Source organism: Mustela erminea, chromosome 7 (genome assembly GCF_009829155.1).
Source record: "Mustela erminea isolate mMusErm1 chromosome 7, mMusErm1.Pri, whole genome shotgun sequence".
Classification (NCBI taxonomy): domain Eukaryota; kingdom Metazoa; phylum Chordata; class Mammalia; order Carnivora; family Mustelidae; genus Mustela; species Mustela erminea.
In genome coordinates, this window is record NC_045620.1 from 48,541,148 (window position 1) to 48,561,608 (window position 20,461).

The 20,461-nt window shown below is 39.5% G+C and overlaps 1 long non-coding RNA gene across 1 annotated transcript in view; it reads left to right on the top strand.

Moving 5' to 3' along the window:
- Positions 1–508: 508 nt before the first annotated feature.
- Positions 509–20,461, top strand: part of LOC116595349 — a 51,240-nt gene continuing 31,287 nt past the window's right edge. The window contains exon 1 of the long non-coding RNA XR_004287628.1: positions 509–2,172. This is a non-coding gene — a long non-coding RNA (uncharacterized LOC116595349). The remainder of the gene's footprint in view (positions 2,173–20,461) is intronic.

Here is a 20,461-nt window from a genome sequence, read left to right on the forward strand (position 1 = left end):
GGAAAGGGGCATCAGGATCAGGCAGGGAGAGCCTTGGCTGTGGTGTAGTCTGAGGAAGTGTCTGTCAACCTGTGAGATTTCTCCTGGATGAGTCCCATGTTGGTTGAGGGTGAGGTGCCCCGGAAGCCTTCTGTGTGTAGTCATTGGCTGCAGGGGCTGCCTGGGAAACATGTGCTGAAGCTCCCAAGCAGAGGAAGATCCTGAGAGGTGGCTGAAGCTGGTGGCTTTGGGGGTATCTCTCCTCCTTACTAAAGAGGGGTAAGTTCTTTCTTGAAGGGGTTCCAGGGGACAGCTCAATGCTTCACACTACTTCCCCCCATGCTCCTTTCAGCTACCACTCAAACCAACTTTTTGCTTTCAGATCCTTTTCTCAAGGTCTGGGGAAAAAGCCTAAAACAAAATTTATTTTTTAAAAGATTTTATTCATTTATTTGTCAGAGAGAGAGAGCAAGAACGAGCACAAGCCAGGGGAGCAGCAGGCAGAGGGAGAAGCAGACTTGATCTGAGACCATAACCTGAGCCAAAAACAGATGCTTAACTTAATGAGCCATCCAAGTGTCCCTAAAATAAACTTTATTCTTAAGCTAGGATTTGTTGGGTATTTTCTATGTACCCACTAAGCTAAATTCATGTTCCTAAAAGGCAGACACCATTAAATGCCCATTACATAGATGAGGAACTAAGACTTACAGATATTAAGCATCTTCCTCAAAGTCATGCATCTGTAAGAGATGATCTGAGATTTGCATCCAGGATTGTAGCTTCTTTTACAACAGTGTTTACTGCTTCCATGAGTTCCAGTTTTTACTCAAAGCGAGACTGTGGAGAGTCTCCTGGCCTGTATGCTTGTCAAATGGTTAAAGGAGACAGAGTAGTTGGCTTTCTAACAGTCACAGTACCATCACTGCAGTTGTCTTCTTAGATGCAATGCCATTCTCACAGGAAATGTGGCACTCCTGGGCATCCGTCAGGGGCATGAGCATTGCAGGCCATGCACACCCATGTCTCGTGCTCCCTGTGGCTCCCACATCCTCTTACTGATGCACCATACAAAGGGTTTGTAGGAGGCTTTCAAGTGGAGGAAAGCCACTAGCAGACTTCAGGACCCTAAATTAGCATTCTATGGAGGAATGCTAATGTCTATCACCTGCATAAAATGACCTCTGAACAGGGAAGTAAAGCAACAAGGCATTGAGAATGGCATGGGGGCCAGGTTGTCATTGCTACAAAGCTCCATGAACAGTGTCCATCTTGCAAGGCTTTCCCATGATGTGCCTTTTCCACTGCATTTTCCCTTTTTGACACTCTAAATAAATGACAGCCAGATGCAGAACAACAACAACAAAAAGCATCCAAATATTTACCTATCAGGAAGCAATTGTATGAAAAAAATCAGTTACGAGTGAGGTTTCCAATTTGTATAAATGCTCAGATTTGTCCCACAGGTTATTAAAGTTGAACAACAGGCTTCCCATTCTCTTTAGAGGCCAAACACTGCAAAGCTATTAACTTGCATACATCTTGTGTGCTTCAAAATTGAAATTAGCTTCTTTAATTGCATCAGCATAGACCACATATCTGTTCCTCAGAGAACCTGTTTTTAAAGGTAGTTTGAAATTAAGTGACTCCATGGCCTACGTGGGTGTCATGGTAACAGCTAGAAAACAAAGTGACTTATTGTGTAATTGGGGACAATGCAGGGAAAATTGAAATAATGAGGGGATTGTCTTTCTTTCTACTTCTTTAGATTTCATTGCTGGCAATTAAGTACTAATTAGTTCCTCTGATGTCTGATGCTTTGAGGCACACATAGCAAATAGTGAGCCGGAAAATTGAGTGGAAACCCCTAATCACTTAGATAATGATCCCAGTAGAAGCTTCCTCAGGAGAATTTTTTCATGATATTACCAGGTGGGACCTGGGTCCTCCTGGTCCTCTGTGTTCATTTGATTCAGCACAGGCCAGTTCCACCAGCAAAGGAAGCCAGCTCACTTCTTCAGTACTCTGGGGAAGCAAAGGAATCAGAGGAAATGGAGCGTGGAGATTGGCATTCTGAGGAAGAGGCAGAAGAGTTCAAGAAGAAACAGTGAGGATGACTAAGAAACACAGGGGCATGGGGTGGAGAAGAGAAGGAAGAAGACAGCTTAGGCTCTGCCCTGCTACCAATGACAGGTATAGTTCTCATCTCTCTCCATTAGATTTACTGTAAATTGGGCATTGAATTAAAAGCGTCTTTCCAAGTTTGCTATTTGGAAAATTCAACAATTATAATAATGAGGACAACTTGTTTTTATATGGTGTTTCATTTTCTCTGGCATGCTTATGACAAAGTTTACAGTTTCGGTGTACAAAGTATTTTCATATAGATTAACTCTTTGAGGCACATCATGGACTGGAAGAAGTTAGGGCTATATGAGAAATGAAAAGTGCAGCCTGCCCTAATATGAATAGAGTACACTTCCAGGTGACTCTCTTTGGGGTTAAGCGATATCTATTGACAATTGACTCATAATAATAAATTATCCCCAAACTCAGCAGCTTAAAGCCTCATTAATTTTGCTCAGTTTTGTGGGTCAGCTATTCAGGAAAGGCTAGGATAAGCAATTCTTGGTTGGGTTTTTCATGCTGCTGTAGTCAGCCTTGGCTGGACCTGCAATTCGCAGAGGGCTCAACTGGGCTAAATAACCAGGCCTGTTCATAAACAAAGCTGATGTATCACATGGCCTCTCCATCATGGGGGATTTGGGGAACCTGGACTTATAGGGCATCTGGCTTTCGTCCCACAAGAACATCCCAAGAGAACCAGGTGGAAACTGCATGGCTTTCTTTTTTTTCTTTTTTTTTTTTTTTAAGATTTTATTTATTTATTTGACAGACAGATCACAAGTAGGCAGAGAGGCAGGCAGAGAGAGAGTGAGAGAAGGAAGCAGGCTCCCCGCTGAGCAGAGAGCCTGATGTGGGACTCGATCCCAGGACCCTGAGATCATGACCTGAGCTGAAGGCAGTGGCCTAACCCACTGAGCCACCCAGGCGCCCCGACTGCATGGCTTTCTTCCACCTCTTTTTGAGAAGCTAAACAGTGCTCCTTCCATTGTAGTCTGCCCATTACAAATTCAAGGTGATGGCTAACAGACTCCACTTTCTAGTAGGAAAAGCAACGATACTTAAGAGCCATAAATTTAATAACTACCAGGAAGATGGTCCCAGATAAGTTATGTCCCAGGATCAGAATATTGGTTATCCAGCACCACCCTAAGGAGCCGACTACTTCTCTGGCCTACAAATGCTTTTGGAAACTCTAGGCATAAAATATGTAAGATTCTCCCACATGGTACATAGTGTACTGCTTTACTGAGTAGGTTAAAATGTAAATGCCCTTCTCCCATGGACTGTCAATCAACTATTTTATTTTAAGTGACAGGAAGCTGATGAAAAATTATGAACAAATGAGAGTAAGGGATCCATCACACTCATGAGTCTGCATGCATGAAAATAAACAAACATTAAACCCAGAGAAAGTCAATATGGCCTTTTTATTTGTTTTGTCGTGAAACTTGGGAAGGAGATCCACTTCTCAGACAAAAACTTTGCAACTGGTGTCTATGCCAAGAACCTGGAACAGATGATAGTGTAAGTACAGCTTTTTGCTCCCTGCTTTAGCCCATTTGATGAGCACCAAGAAGTCCTAATATCCCATGTGGTATCTTCTGTAGAACCACCTGCACAATTCTCCCATAATTTTTCAATAAATAAAATCATTGTGCCTGGTGGTGACCTACCCTGGAAATGAACAAAGAATCCATAGATCCTTAAATAGACAATCCATAGTTCTTATCTTTGAGGGACACATGGCCTAGGAAACACACTCAAAAAAGTATGCTGAGAGTTGGATTCTTATTTTCTTCAATGAAAATCTCAGTAAAGTCTTGTTAGAGAAAGTGAACTTTGAGCTTAATTCTATAAAGTAACTTTATGTTTCTACATGTCTAGTGTGTTTAAGATGGGGTGGAGAAGAGTTGGTAAAAGGCAGCTCTACACTAAAGGGTCAGTCTGAGCAGCTAACAGGAATATAAAAGTTGTGCTTAGACATTCTAAATAGTTCTTAAAGGTTCCACCACACCTGGTATTCCCAGGGAGGTCCTCCCCTAGCTTAGGCAGGTCTTAGTGGCTGGTTAGCTTCCAAGCAATATATGAGACTTCTAATTTCTTTTTTCCTACCTTCCTGTGACAGGATGCTTTGTTGTTGCTGTTATTATTCATAATAAGTTTAAATTTCCCTATATATTCACCAATAATAGTGTCTTTTATGAATGTTCCCTTTACTTTCTTCACCTATTTATCTACTGGATTTTAATCTTTTTTTCAATTTATATGATATTCTTAGTCCTACCTGCAAAGTTTGAATCTTGAATATTGGACCCAAGTTTAAAAAGATTAGTCCACATTCAGATTGAAAGAAAAAGGAAAATCTAAACCTGGGTCCTGAAAATATTTATGCTGAACTAACCAGGGGAGCAGGGGTGAAATATACTAATTTTCCTTGTCTCAGGCAGGAATAACTATAAGACTATTTTTATTATGCTATGGCTTCTGGATCTCTTTTAAAAATGATAAATGAAAAGTAAAGGGGATGGAAAAAAGGCCAGAGCAGTGAGAGGGAGCTGTCCAGGGTCCTAGGGCATTTTCCCCTGACTCTGCTTGTTGCATTCCTGCTCTTTCCAAGCCACCCCAACTCTCCGGAAGTTCAAAATTGAGAGGAATACCTCTAACCATTAGAGAAGTTAGCTTCTTATTGATCCTCAGGCTTGTGTCCATTTGGTCTAGTCTGCCTTCTGGGGTGTAGAGGAGAGTGTAATCATTAGCTTTGAAACCAGCCCTCAGGCATTCAACAACAGCTAACTATTGACCCTGGTCTGGGTTTCTTTAGCTTGAATATACTTCTCTCAACTTATTTGAAAGACACAAAGCTGCTTTCAAACACATCTAGATTCTTACTGTTTCTCCATTTGGAGGATTAGACTTCTTTAATTACCTAAGTGAATTCCAGTCAGTGAACTGTGTTTTGTCTCCCCTTTCATCTATTTAGATAATTGGCTGTTGCAAGTTCTGTTTTTGCATGTGAGTTAGCTTACAGGAGCTCTGACTGTCATAATAGCCACTTGGAAACTGCTCTGACTTAGAGTGAGTTGTAGCAGAGATAAATATTCAATATAACACCAGCAATGCCACTGTAATTTATCATTTTTGATCATGTGAGATACTTAAAAATAGCGTTCAGCTTCAGAGACACTGACCTGAACAAAAAAATGTAACAAAGTTATTTTGCTCTTAACCCAATAGTGAAGACAGGTCTTAATTCTGAGAAGGGCAGAGGTATAGTGGACTTTCCCCAACATTAATCATTTTGGGAAACTGTAGTATGAGTAAAGACTGTTGTTCTCATTTCCATTAGTTTTCCAGACAGGAATTCAGACAAGTGGTGGTTGTCACCTTCCTTCTACGTCTGATAGGTCAACAGGCCTATTTTCAGCTGCAGAGCAATTCAAGGCAAAGAGAACTTAGAGTTATTGCCACAGAAAGCACCCACATGGTGCCAGACAGTAACATGGTGATATTGTGTTTGGAATCAGTGAGCTCAAATGTTGAGAAATTTAAACAGTAGATGTACAATTATTTTGTATGTAAGTAGTAACTAAAAAAATTATGTTTTAATATTTGTCAAAGTAATACACACATAGTAAAGAAAAAAAAAACATGAGAAATAAGGTGGGGGGTGGAGAAAAGATGGCAGGGAATAAGGGAGGCGCTGTTTCAACCAGTCCCCTAAAGTGAGCTTATTATCTACCAAAGAACTCTGATCACCCATGAAATCAGCCTGAGATTAGAATTACACACTTCTGGTTCTCTACAGGCGCAGAAGATGCCAGCGGACAAGTAAAGCAGAGTGGGGACTCGGACTGATATCAGAAGATAAACAAAAGGGGGAGGGAGCCACCAGAAGCGGCCCATTGAAAAGTAATACACCAATATGAGAGTGCCCTGTGATTGGGGACCAGCATTAACTTAGAGTCTGGTTGAAAGCACTCAAAAAGAGCTAAATATCTAGAAGGGTCTGCTTAGCCAGAGCAAGCCATTTTGTTGTTTATGCAGTAAACTTAGATTGACCCTGCCCCTCCCCCCCAGAGGAACTTACTTAGAAACAAGTCTGGGAAACCAGAAAAATATGACTGACCAGCCCCTGATAACAGAGCCCATATACCAGGACGTATCAGGTCAGGGAGAGGTAACAGAGCCCAGAATACAAGGATGAGCCAAGCCAGGTGGAAACATCCAATCAGGAAAGCACCTACCTAACCACCCAAGAATGTGGGCCCTGCCTTTTGGGCGCGAATTCTGACCAGAGTGATAGTCTTGGTCAAATAACTACTATAAGGTGAATTGTAATTCAGTTGGCCACCTGTGTGTGGCCAGGCTCAATCCCATGGTCTTTATTCTATAAAAGTTAATCCGTGAGGCTGGGAGGGGTCGCCTCTTTGCAAGAGATGTCCCTGGCCGGTTAGTTTGATTCTTGATGCTTGGTGTGAAATAAAGCTCTGCTTGACCTTTGCTTTGTATCAGTCTTGCTCCTTTGACCATGGACCCAACAGATCTTAAGGGGAAATTGGTGGAATTGGGTGGTTAGGGACAGGGGCTTAAGCCCATGGACCCAGGACAGCCACTGCTGACGCTGAGCCAGAGAGAGTGTGACGAAGAAGTTAAGTATTGGTCTCTGAGCCACTGGTGCTCGTGAGAGCGTCTGGGTGGTGGTGTGCATGAGAGAGTCTGGTGTGGATGCCAGCCAACGCTATCTAGAACCACAGCCTTTTGCACTGCACACTTGCTGCGTGACTGGGGTCTGAGTTGCAGTCTGCCCGCAAGAGAGGGGGAATTTAGGTGCTACGGAGCTCCCAGAAGGAAACAGACTGAGGCTTCTCTCTGAAATGGAGGTGCAGGTGCAGTTTGCTTTCCTCTAAACCTCCAAAGAACCACCAAGGGGAGGGAAAGAAAAAACAAACAAAAGCCTCCAGAGAACAAAAGCCTGAAAAACCAGTTCCCTCAGGAGGGGGCAGGAGGACTCAAATCTAGCAAGACTGCCTGAAAAACCAGGAGGCAGGCCCCACTCCAGAAAGTCAGTCAAAAATAAATAAATAAATAAATAAATAAAAAGAAAGAAAGAAAAAAGGAAATCCACCACTACTTCATAGATACAACTTTCATTTTTAATTCCCACTTTTCTCGTTCTTTTTAATTTTTAAATATTTTTAACCTATTTACCATCACAATGAGATGTTCGGTACAAATTCCATAATAATTTGAACTTTTTTGATACATATGCCTGTGTTTTTCTTTTGCTTTTTGATTTTTTTTATATTCTATAGAGATAAGCTTTAAGGTAATAGTCTTTCCCCAGTCAATACTACCCCTATATATAAATAAGTTTTAATCCCCCTTTATCTCAGGTAAGTTGAGCCCTTTAACAAAGATATCAAGATAAGCCCAGGAAGAATCAAAATAACCCTCCTCACCCACAATGAGAATTTATCACTATCCTCTCATCTTTTTCTTCTGTCAGTGTTTCTGTGTATTTGTTTTTGTTCTGGTAGTGATGAAGTTCTAGAACCTAGGTGAGGTTCGGTGGGCTGAGGTCCAGGGCCAATGACCAAGAAAGAATTCTTGAGACATCTTTGGTGCAAAATGGTGGTTTATTAAAACACAGGGACAGGACCTGTGGGCAGAAAGAGCTGTTGCCCCATTATCCCGAGGAGTGGCTGATTATATACACAGGAGTTGGGTAGGTGAGAACAAAGTGGGTGATGTTAGTCTCTAAGGAATTTTGGAAGCAAGGTTTCCAGGACCTTGAGGGGCTAGCTATTATTGGGAAAAAGGTTATTTATTACTAGTAGTAAAAATCTTCTTGTGAGACCCTTTAGATATATATCAGTGGGTCATATGCTTGGGAAAGATTCTTGACACTATCTTGGAGATCTAGAGATAAAGTTTCATATTTCTCCTATCAAGTGTCCTTGTTAGTGAGATTTGGGTTTATAAGAAATTTAACTTTTGTTAGGGCTTGAGGAACTGAGCTATTTGCCTCTGGAAATTGTGCTATTGTTAAGATATCTTCTTTGTTGTAAATCTCTAGGACATTGGTAAACCAAGGGAGACTCCTGTAGTGCAGGATTGTGATCTCTGCAAGTTAACTATTTGTTTTCCTTTTAGGGCAATCAGGGGTGCCTGAGGAATGTCACACATATTACGAGGGGAATGGATGGAGAGGGGGTGCAAGGTGCCAGCTTTTGCTTTGTTCTCAGCCAACCTGCTCCCTCATCAGTAGTATATAAACCTTTTAATTGGGGTTCATTTTGGCTGTTTTTTTTTTTTTCTTGTCATTTATTTTGTCAGTCTTTTTGTTTGTTTGTTTGTTTGTTTTTTTTGTATACTTCATAAATCTTACCATTGGGACCCATTCGGGTCGGGTCTTCTCTTTTCTTTTTTTTTTTTCCCTGTATCTCTTTCTTTTTTTCTTTTTTCTTTCTTTTTTTTGGGGGGGGCTCCCAATTGCTCAGAAGCATTCCAGGGTACAACTTGCCTACACCATGGTTGATACATTCAGCTACACATCCGTTCAGCCACCTCTCACCAAAATGACTAGGAGGAGGAATGCCCAACAGAGGAAAAATTCAGAGACTGAACCCTCTCCATAAGACATATTGGATATGGACATAAACAGCATGTTGGAAAGGGAATTCAGGCTAACAATTATTCAGGCAATGGCTAGGTTGGGAAAAGGCTTTAATGACAAAAGGGATTGATTAGGGCAAAAGTGAAAGCCACCAGGGAAGATGTTAACAATGCTATCAATGAGTTCCAAACTAATATAAATTCTCTAACAGCTAGGGTAACTGGGGCAGAAGATAGAATTAGTGATCTAGAGGACAAACTGATTGAGAAAAAGGATCAGGAGGAGGCCTGGAAGAAACAGCTTAGAAGCCTGGAAAACAGAATTAGGGAAATAAGTGACACCATGAAGTGTTCCAATGTCAGAATTATTGGAAACCCTGAGGGGGAGGAGAAAGAAAGAAGACTAGAGGAGGTAGTTGAAGAAATTCTTCATGAAAATTTTCCCAATCTGGTGAATGGAACAAGCATTCGTGTCCTAGAGGTAGAAAGGTCTCCCACTAAGATCATAGAATCTAGAAAGACCTCGAGACACATGATTGTGAAAATGATGAATCATAATTTTAGACAGGAGCTCTTGAAAGCAGCTGGGGGAAGAGATTCCTTACATAAAGAGGAAGGCCCATCAGAATAACGTTAGACCTGTCCAAAGAAACCTGACAAGCTAGAAAGGACTGGCACTATTCAGGGCACTAAATGCAAAGAACATGCAGCCTAGAATACTTTATCCAGTAAGACTGAGATTCAAAATGGATGGAGAAATAAAGAGCTTCCAAGACCAGCATGGTTAAAGAGTATTTGATCAACAAGATGGCACTACAAGAAATATTAAGGGGGTTCTATAGAAGAGGAAAAAACCCAAGAGTATCATTGAACAGAAATTTATGGAGACAATCTATAGAAACAGAGACTTCACAGGTAACATGATGTCAATAAAAACGTATCTTCTAATACTCACTCTCAATGTGAATGGCCTGAATGTGCCCATAAAATGGCATAGGGTTGCATATTGGATAAAATGATAGGACCCATCCATATGTCATCTGCAAGAGACCCATTTTGAACCTAAGGATACATCCAGACTGAAAGTGAAGGGATGGAGAAGCATCTTTCATGACAATGGGCCTCAAAAGAAGGCTGAGGTAGTGATTCCTATATCAGATAAATTAGATTTTAAACTAAAGACTGAAGTCAGAGATAAAGAAGGACACTACATCATTCTTAAAGGTCTACCCACCAAGAAGATCTAACAATTGTAAATATTTAGCCCCCAATATGGGAGCAGCCAATTATATAAGAAAACTGTTAAGATAGAGTGTCATACTCATATGAATACATTAATAGTAGGAGATCTTAACACACCACTATCAGTAATAGACAGATCATCCAAGCAGAAAACTAATAAAGAAACAAGAGCATTGAATGACACATTGGACCAGATGGACCTCAAAGATATATACAGAACATTCCACCCTAAAACAACAGAATATTCATTCTTCTTGAGTACACATGGAACATTCTCTAGAATAGACCACATACTGGGTCACAAATCAGGGCTCAACCAATACCAAAAGACTGAGATTATTCCCTGCATATTCTCAGATCACAATGCTTTGAAACTGGAGCTCAACCACAAGGAAAAGTTTAGAAGGAATTCAAAGACCTGGAGGCTAAAGACCACCTTGCTTAAGAATGCTCGGATCAACAAGGAAATCAAAAAAGAACTTAAACAATTAGAAACCAATGAGAAAGAAGACCCTTCAGTCAAAAACCTATGGGGTACAGCAAAGGCAATCCTAAAGGGGAAATACAGTCATCCAAGCCTCCCTCAAAAAAATTGAAAAATCCAAAATACACCAGCTGTCTTTACACCTTAAAGAATTGGAGTATCAACAATAAATTAAGCCAACTCCACTCAAAAGAAGGGAAATAATCAAGATTAGAGCAGACATGGATTGGAAAAATAAACATTGTTAAAATGTTTATACTGCCTATAGCAATCTATACTTTAAATGCCATTCCAATGAAAATTTCACCAACATTTTTCAGAGAGCTGAGCAAACAATCCTAAAATCTGTATGGAACCAGATAAGACCCCAAATTGCTAAGGAAATATTGCAAAAGAAAAACAAAACTGGGGGCATCACGTTGTCTGATTTCAAACTTTTCTACAAAGCTGTGATCACCAAGACAGCATGGTACTGGACAGAAACAGACACATAGACCAGTGGAACAGAGTAGAGAGCCCAGATATGGACCCTTGACTCTATGGTCAAATAATCTTTAACAAAGCAGGAAAAAATATACAGTGGAAAAAAGACAATCTCTTCAATAAATTGTGCTGGGAAAATTGGAAAGCTATGTATAGAAGAATGAAACTCGACCATTCTCTTACACATACACAAAGATAAACTCGAAATGGATAAAAGACCTAAAAGTGAGGCAGGAATCCATCAGAATCCTAGATGAGAACATAGGCAGTAACCTCTTCAACATCGGCCACAGCAACTTCTTTCAAAATATGTCTCCAAAGGCAAAGGAAACAAAAGTGAAAATGAATTTTGGGGACTTCATCAAGATCAAAAACTTCTGCACAGCAAAGGAAACAGTCAACAAAACAAAGAAGCAACCCACGGAATGGGAGAAGGTATTCGGACAATATAGACAAAGGGTTGATATCCAGGATCTATAAAGAACTTCTCAAACTCAACACACAAAAAAACAGATAATCATGTCAAAAAATGGGCAGAAGACATGAACAGACACTTCTCCAATGAAGACATACAAATGGCTAACAGACACATGAAAAAATGTTCATCACTAGCCATCAGAGAGATTGAAATCAAAACCACACAGAGATACCACCTTACACCAGTTAGGATGGCCAAAATCAACAAGACAGTAAACAACATGTGGAGAAAGGGGAACCCTGTTACACTGTTGGTGGGAATGCAAGTTGGTGTAGCCACTTTGGAGAATAGTGTGGAGATTCCTTAAGAAATAAAAAATAGAGCTTCCCTATGACCCTGTCATTGCACTACTGGGTGTTTACCCCAAAGATACAGTTGTATTGAAAAGAAGGGCCATTGGTACCCCAATGTTCATAGCAGCAATGGCCATGGTCGCCAAACTGTGGAAAGAACCAAGATGCCCTTCAGTGGATGAATGGATAAGGAAGATGTGGTCCATATACACTATGGAGTATTATGCCTCCATCAGAAAGGATGAATACCCAACTTTTGTAGCAACATGGACGGGACTGGAAGAGATTATGTTGAGTGAAATAAATCAAGCAGAGAGAGTCAATTCTCATATGGTTTCACTTATTTGTGGAGCATAAGAAATAACAATGAGGACACAGGGAGATGGAGAGGAGAAGGGAGTTGGGGGAAAGGGTGGAGGAGATGAACCATGAGAGACTGTGACTCTGAAAAATAATATGAGGGTTTTGGAGGGGCAGGGTATAGGAGGTTGGGTGAGCCTGGTGGTGGGTATTATGGAGGGCACATATTGCATGGAGCACTGGGTGTGGTACATAAACAATGAATTCTGGAACAATGGAAAGAAATTTTAAAAAATAAATTAAAATTGGGCACCTGGGTGGCTCAGTGGGTTAAGCCGCTGCCTTCGGCTCAGGTCATGATCTCAGGGTCCTGGGATCGAGTCCCGCATCGGGCTCTCTGCTCAGCAGGGAGCCTGCTTCCTTCTCTCTCTCTCTCTGCCTGCCTCTCAGTGTACTTGTAATTTCTCTCTGTCAAATAAATAAATAAAATCTTTAAAAAAAAAAATTAAAATTAAAAAAAAAGCATGATTCTATAATAAAAAACATAGCCCCCTGCACACCACAAATTCCTCCCCTACCATGTTTTTCAACCCTTTCTTCTATGAGTTTTGGTTGTTGCCACCAAAATAGTCATAGCCCATTCAGTAATTTCACTTATATTAAAATAATTCTCAGACATTATCGAGTAATTCTGTTTTGAAATTTTAAAATTTAGTTCCCTTAAATCACTTCCCTATCTTCTTCAGACTTCTTCCAAATTTCAGAAAGTACTTGTATTAGTTACATAAAAATATAAGTGATATGATTAATTACATATTTTTATAATCCTATTTCCATCTCTTGTCATCTCCATTTCTATACACACTCTCCAATCCCTGGTAACATTTATTTTATATTCTGTACAAAATTAAGTTTTATGTACTTTGTAGGTTGGTTTAAGAGTTAAAAACCAACACATTTCCTTAAAAAACTTACAGTAAATATTTATCCAGTGCCTAGTCATATGGTTGAGTTGCATCCCTTTTCCAAGCCCAATATTATGACCCTGGGGCAAGCAGAGCAGAATATTTCTATTGTAAAAGACAAGCTACTTCCTTCCAATGCTCATTAGACAACATTTTAGGTGAATTCACATTTACATCATATCTTTCTTGAAAGTTTACATGTATGTGTATGTTTTTCCTGGAGTTTTTGAAGTGCTTTTTTTTTTTTTTTTTCCTTTGAATCTCAAGCAAGATCCACATTCTCCAAAGGTGTAAGTATGTGTCCTAAGACATGTCACAAGGTTGTATAATTACAATGACATTAGGAGTTGGGGGGGGGTTGTCTTTCAAAAGGCAAGTGAATAAGTTTTGGAAGATGTAGATTTACACAAAAGAGCGGCAAAGAGGGAAGAGTGGAGTAGGATCCATTCCACTGCTGTTGATTAAGACTTACTTATTAGCCCAAGGTAATGTTTGAGGAGAAAGAGGGATATAATATGAAAGGACCAGATATAACTCAGAGAGTTTGGTACTTTACCAATATTTCTAGTAGAAAATTGAGGAGAAATACACCTTCTAGGGAATAGAAAATAACTTCTTTAGGTAAATTGCTAATCACAGAAAAGCATATGAATGAATGTCTTTTGATACATGAACAAACAGAGAAGACCAAATAGAATGAGTTCCCATAACATGCTTCTTTCCTTCTCTCTGTCCATCATGCTTCATCAGTCCTGGTTCAACAATAAGAAATAAGCAGTGATGATCTGTGCTTAAATATTAGTAAGAATAAATGAAATCAAAATGAAGTAAAAAGCATATGCCAGAAGATAAGTTAACCAAAGAGGGTGAGTCTGAACATATAGTTGTCCAGAGATTCAAATAAATTAAGCACCATCACTGCACAAAGTATTAAAAGAGAAACAGGAATTCATTTTAGACATTACATGACATCAGAGAAAGAGATCACATGCATGCATTGGGATTTGTGAGGATGAAGAACTAATGCAATGGAAACAAATTTCTTTCCCAAATGTAACGAAACCAAATTTTCTAGAAGAAAGAGCTGAATCTGCAGCTTGAAACGATACACCACACATCAGGAAATATGTACACTCTGGAAAAAGTATAACAAATAGCCATCTTAATCCTAATAACATTTCTGTTCTCTGTATATGTATTATACTGTGCGATGTTTTTGAACGTTTTGCGCTGGGTTTTGCAACCATTTCTCTGACATGTTCCATCATCTTAACTTTTGTTTTAGAGTCTGATAAGTTTTTGTTTTTGTTATTATCTTTTAGCCTTACTAATGATTTTATTTTCACTTCACAAATAACTATTTTTACTATTAGTAGAAGTAAACAATTCCAGGGGAAACAACCAAAGTCAACAAAAATAATTCATTCCATAGGAAATGAGATAATTCAGAAAATAATATTTTTAAAAATCCAAAATCTCTTAAGTCGTGTTTAAGGAACTCCATCTATAAGACATGATAGGCTGCCAGGAAAGGATCAAAGAACAAGAAATTTTTTTTCTTCAAATATGTATCTCTCAAAAACATCTGAAGATGCATTAGTTTTTTTAAGAAATATTCTCTTCTGGGGTGCCTGGGTGGTTCAGTCAGTTAATCGACTGCCTTTGGCTCAGGTCATGATCCTGGGGTCGTGGATTGAGCCCAATATCAGGCTCTCCTCTTAGTGGCGAGTCTGCTTCTCCCTCTTCCTCTGTGATCTCTCTTGTTTTCACTGTGTATCAAATAAATAAAATCTTTTTTTTAATAAATATTCTCTTCTGAATTATCTCATTTCCTATGAAATGACTTATTTTTATTGACCATGGTTAATTCCCTTGGAAATGTTGATTTTCTTTCAATACCCAGTGATCCTGGGCCAAAGCTTCAAGAATGGAAACAACTCCACCTACTCCCATCAGCGTATGTATCTCCCCTTTACCAATTCTATTCTGTCCACAAACATGACCATCACTCTGAATTCAGTTTTATTCATTCTCTTTTTAAATATACAAGTTTGACCTTTAAAAACATATGTCTAAATAACATTTATTTTTAATAAGTTTTAAATTTATTTTTAATAAAGTTTTTAGCAATTTATAAAAATGCTATAAGAATATATGCTTCTTCAGAGACTTTTTTTTTTCTTCTAATAACGTTTTGTTCCAATGGCTTATTCTTGTTGTATGTAGCATTAGTCCATTTTCAGACAGGCAGGGTCCTATAAGTTATCTGCCCAAAGAAACATGAGCAAAAAGGGATATGTGTCAGTTCTTGTGGAAACATTTAAGAGCCTGTGCAGGATTTCCTAAACTTGTATTCACTGCTGCTACACTTAGGGATGCGCATATTGATGTGGAGTGGCCACAAGATCACAGCACCCTGGAGTGATTAGCTGCAGTGTGGAGAATGGTGGCCCTGGAGAATTCTAAGAACTACAGAAAATCTGATGTGAGCAAGAAATAAATGTTGTTAGGTCAAGTCAGTGAAATTTTGGGGTTACTTATCACAGAATAACCTATGATAACGTAGCATAATTTCTCCTTCCAGCTTGAAATTATTTTTGTGTATAAGGTGATGGGTTAATTCAATTTGTTTTATAGATAACAATGAGTATGTGTCTTTACTTGTTCAGCAGTCCTTTCTTCCCCTAGGGACTGACAATGTACCCTTTTCTGTGTGGGGTGTTTCTGGGTTCCCTTCTCCTCTACTGCCAATTTTCTAATCCTGCATGAATAACTCAGTGGCCTTCATTACTGTAGCTTAATAATATTTGGTATGGTAGCCCTTTCCATTTTCTTTTACTTCTTCAGTCATGTCTTGACCAATTCTGCTCTATCTAACCGTTAGGTTTTAGAAACCTAAAATTGGCATACATACAAATAGCCTGCTGAGGTTTTTGACTATAATTGCATTTGAGAGGAATTGACATATTTATGGCATGGAGTCTTCCTGCTCATCATGGGCTATTGGTTATTTATTTGTCATTTTGGTGTCTTTAAATTATTAGAGTCTTTTTGAGCAAAGGGATGTAGTTACTTGAGTTTAAAAAGCCATCTGGAATTAGAAGTCTCTTTATAACAGTGTTTTATAGAGTTAGTTAAACTCAGTTCTGCTCCATAAAACAAAGCATAGGAAGAAGGAGTGGGAAGACGACTACACGACAGGTACTTGCTTTGTGTTTGAAGTCCTGTTGGGTGTGAGGCATGCAGTACCTCAATCCATCTCCACTAAACCCCTCTCAAGTATGTCGGAGGTTTTCTATGAAACCAAGATGTAGGTGTGTTAAGCAAACAATCAGCGCTCACCCCTGTACAAAGTGAAAGGACCAGGAATTGGAGCAGGCCACTCTGACTGCAAGACAGAACTTTCGTAATGTATTACCATGAACTTACTAAATAAACTCAAAAGCTTTGCCTTTCTTTGGGTTTAGGAACTGATGTATTGTCTTGGCTGATATTTTCTACTGCATCAGTGATTATTAAAATAAAATTTAGAATAAGGTCCTGCTTAGGTTGATAAAAAAGTTAATAAATTTCCAGAAATATATGTGCACAAGTCACTTGGCAGAGGCCAAGCAGTGCTAAGTCATCTTGATATCAGTAGAGGCTGATGAGTTCACCACATGGAGAACTGAAATAGCAGCAATTCTTTTAGCTCCTAAGTAGCCCACACAAGAAAGGTGCATCTGCTGCAACATTTTGGAGAGAAAATGTTACTTTCTGTTAGCCTCTACCATCATATCTTCCTTCCATTACCAAAGGGTCGATTTGTTACTGGTAGAAATAAATTGCATTACATACCAGCTCTGTCTTTGCAGTCTTGTATTTCTGTCTGTGTAATAACCTGCTATGATTATGTATGAACTTCTAAGTGGGAACAGAGGAGACTTAATTCCATTAAATTTCCCTGGAGGAGGGGAGCCTGATGCAATTCAAACACAAGGGTTCTTCTTATTATCAAACTGTCATGTTTGGTGCATTATTTTGTGTAGTTGTTGACTATGCCTTGATGAGATTTTTATTTTATGTATCCAGTCCAGGCTCCCCATGCTTGACTAACTTGAAAGGCCATAATACAAGAAACTCCCTTCCTTCTGAACATGTCAAAGGCCCCAATTTTCCGTTCCCACTGTGGGGTATATGATCTCAGTTCTTGTGTAATTTTATTTCCTCCCATTTCCCCCCCATTGATGTAGAAGATCTACTTCTACAGGCACACACTGTGTATTGATGGTCTTGAGTCATCTTGTTTTGCAGAGGATATAAAAACAAGCAGATGCTATACAGGAGCAGGAGATAAAACAAGGTCTGTAGTTTAATCTTTTAAACTCTCCTGCTTAAGTTATCATAGTTGTGTAGCATTTGGGGTGTGTAACAGAAATCTATTTAAGTATTAAGCAGATTAGTTATATCAAACCAGATGCCTCATCCAGGAACACAGCAAGTGAGAAGGATGGCAGGGTTGTAAAAAGAGTCATTCATCACTCCCACCTGATTGCCCTTTGACTACACCCTCCCTGTATCTATGCATCTGCATTACTTCTGTCTGTACACTGCTTTCTCCACCATGCTGGTGCTTTCCTATGACCCAAAGCTCAGATCAGTAGCCTGAGTACACATGAGTACTCAGCTCAGTTCCACAGTGGAATCTCTGTCATATATATATATCTACCCTCAGAGGGATGTTTCACTGACGGAGTTGAAGACACACTCCCACCTCTGATGCAGTCACCATTGGCTGAGGAATGGATGTCATGGGGAATAACGACGGTTTTGTCCTGACAGCAGCCTTTCAAGAGGGAAGGAGGGTAGAATTACAGATGAGTTGTATGGAAGCAGAGAAATGTCCCCAAAGACATCCATGTCTGAATCATTCAAGCTTGGACCTGACATGGGATAGAGATCTATGGGTGTGATTAAGTTAAAGGTCTTGAGATGGTAAGATTAACCTGGATTATACAGGTAGGCATAATGTAATCACAAGGTTCTTATAGGATGGAGGAAGGGTTTTAGAGTCAGAGAAGCAGATGTGACAACAGAGGCAGAGGTTGGAGTGATGAAACCATTAGTCAAGAAATGCAGGCACATCTAGAAACTTGAAAGGACAAGGAATAGATTCCCTTCTAGAACCCTGTTGATGCCTTGATGTCAGCCCTATGAAACCCCTTCCAGACCTCTGACCTCCAGAACTGTAAATTAATACATTTCTGTTAAATTAAGCTACTGAATTTGTGCTAATCTCTTTCAATTATAATAGGAAATAACACAGGGTGAATATCACTGAAGTCTCTAGCAGCAATCTAGTAGAGTATATGATCTGTGTCCTTCCAGTTTTATGGTTTATTAAGATTTTTCTACAGCCATTTATCCAAACTGTGCATGTGAGACACACACACACACACACACACACACACATAGTGAAGAATATCCTAATTGTCAAACAAGCTACGTTTTTACTTAGAAATAATTCTGGATCGGGCACCTGGGTGGCTCAGTGGGTTAAGCCGCTGCCTTCGGCTCAGGTCATGATCTCAGGGTCCTGGGATCGAGTCCCACATCGGGCTCTCTGCTCAGCAGGGAGCCTGCTTCCTCCTCTCTCTCTCTCTGCCTGCCTCTCCATCTACTTGTGATCTCTCTCTGTCAAATAAATAAATAAAATCTTTAAAAAAAAAAAAAAAAAAAAAAGAAATAATTCTGGATCTTATATCAGGATTGCAACTTTTTGAGCAGCGTGTGAGGAAAGTTCTATGAACATTGAATAAAATTGAGTAGAAGTCCACCTAGTTTTCTGTATTCTTGTCTTTTCTTTTGGGTCACATATGAGACTTTGAGGATCCCAAATGACTTAACAATGCAAATCCCCCTTTTATATTCTCTGTTAAAAGAGAGTCCCTTATGCCTGACACCTTCATCTCTGGCACCATTTCTACCCTGATAAGGATATAGAGGCTCCTTGAAAGCTATCAGGGGCACTCCTGTCCAGCAGATCTCTAAACAGGTTGGGGGGTTGCCAAATGGAGCTAACATTTATCATTAGCATAGGGAAACACTCCTAACACCTGGGATAACCCTTTCCCAGGTGGGAGCAGGATTCTGTTATCTGCTAAGGTTTAGGACAGCTGTCTCTGAGGAGGCAACCAGGTGGTTCCCAGGGAGATGTTTGAAAAGGAATATCTAGGCCCTGCAAACCTTGGGCCCATGTTGCATCTGCAGGAACTGAGGGTGAAAGGGACTGGATTGATTTTTGAAATATTTATATTTTCATCATCTGGCTCCAAAGAACTTAACCTTTCAGGAATTAGATTTGGGCCTTTGTAAGATTCTGCTCAACCTTACTGTAGAAAGTCTACTTTGCTGAGTTATTTGGGATTAGGCAAGATCCTTTAAAACTTTATATTTATTATGTACATTTGTGGGTTTTTTTTTCACCTTTACCTAAGAAAAAGTCAAATTTGACAGGAAAGAAAAGTACTATTTGAGTTTCAGGCAGCATGAGTTCTGCATGCAGAAGAAGTAGGGGTCACTATGCTAGTAGGCATGGATTTTGGCAGCTCCCAAGACCACTTCTACTTCACACTTGGAGTCCTTTCAATTCTTCCAAGATGTTTCTGGTGAGTTTTTCTAACTCCAACTTACATAAAACAAGTGAATCTGGGCACTTAGCTGCAGAGATACACAGTATAGTCTTCAAGTGATGTCTCAACCAGTCTTGTCAAATGTGGCAAAATGACATGGAGTTTCTGTAGTCAGCAAATAAGCAAGAAGGCACAATTTGTACCATTTTAGAGAAAACTGTTTATGGAAAATGAAATTTAGGTTGGTAGGTGGACTTTGTTTTAAAGAGAATTTGGATATACTTAGGATCAAATGGGATTTAGAACACTGCTGTAACAAGATGACTTCATAATTAGAATCTTCACTGTCTAGTTATTCAGAGGTAAAAATCCAGATATTTCTATGAGTCCAAAATATTTGTTAAATTAATTTGAAGGCTTGGCTATATCTTATCACTTCTGTGGAGATATTTTGCATAGTATAGATTTGGTTTCTGAATGTGTATGTGGTGCTCCAGATGCACCTTATACTGAACAAATATTGACCACCTATTGTGCTTCAGATTATACCAGGCATATTTTACATATTGGCCTGGATCTTTATACCATCCACATTGGGAGTATGATTTTCCTGTTTTTCCCAGGAGGAAGTTGTGCCAAGGACAGTTGGGCTGTGTGTCTAAAGACTATTAGCTGGTAAATGGTATACCTGCTCTCAAGGCCAATCTGTATGCCGAGGAACATTGTAGGTATGGACACATTCTCTATCATGATAGGTGTGTGGGTTACATGAATGCATCCATATATCAAAAGTGTAATTCTATGATCTGCGCATTTCAACCATGGGATGGGATAGTAGCTTATTTCTTAACCCAAGGGATATATCTTCACATTAAGGTATTATT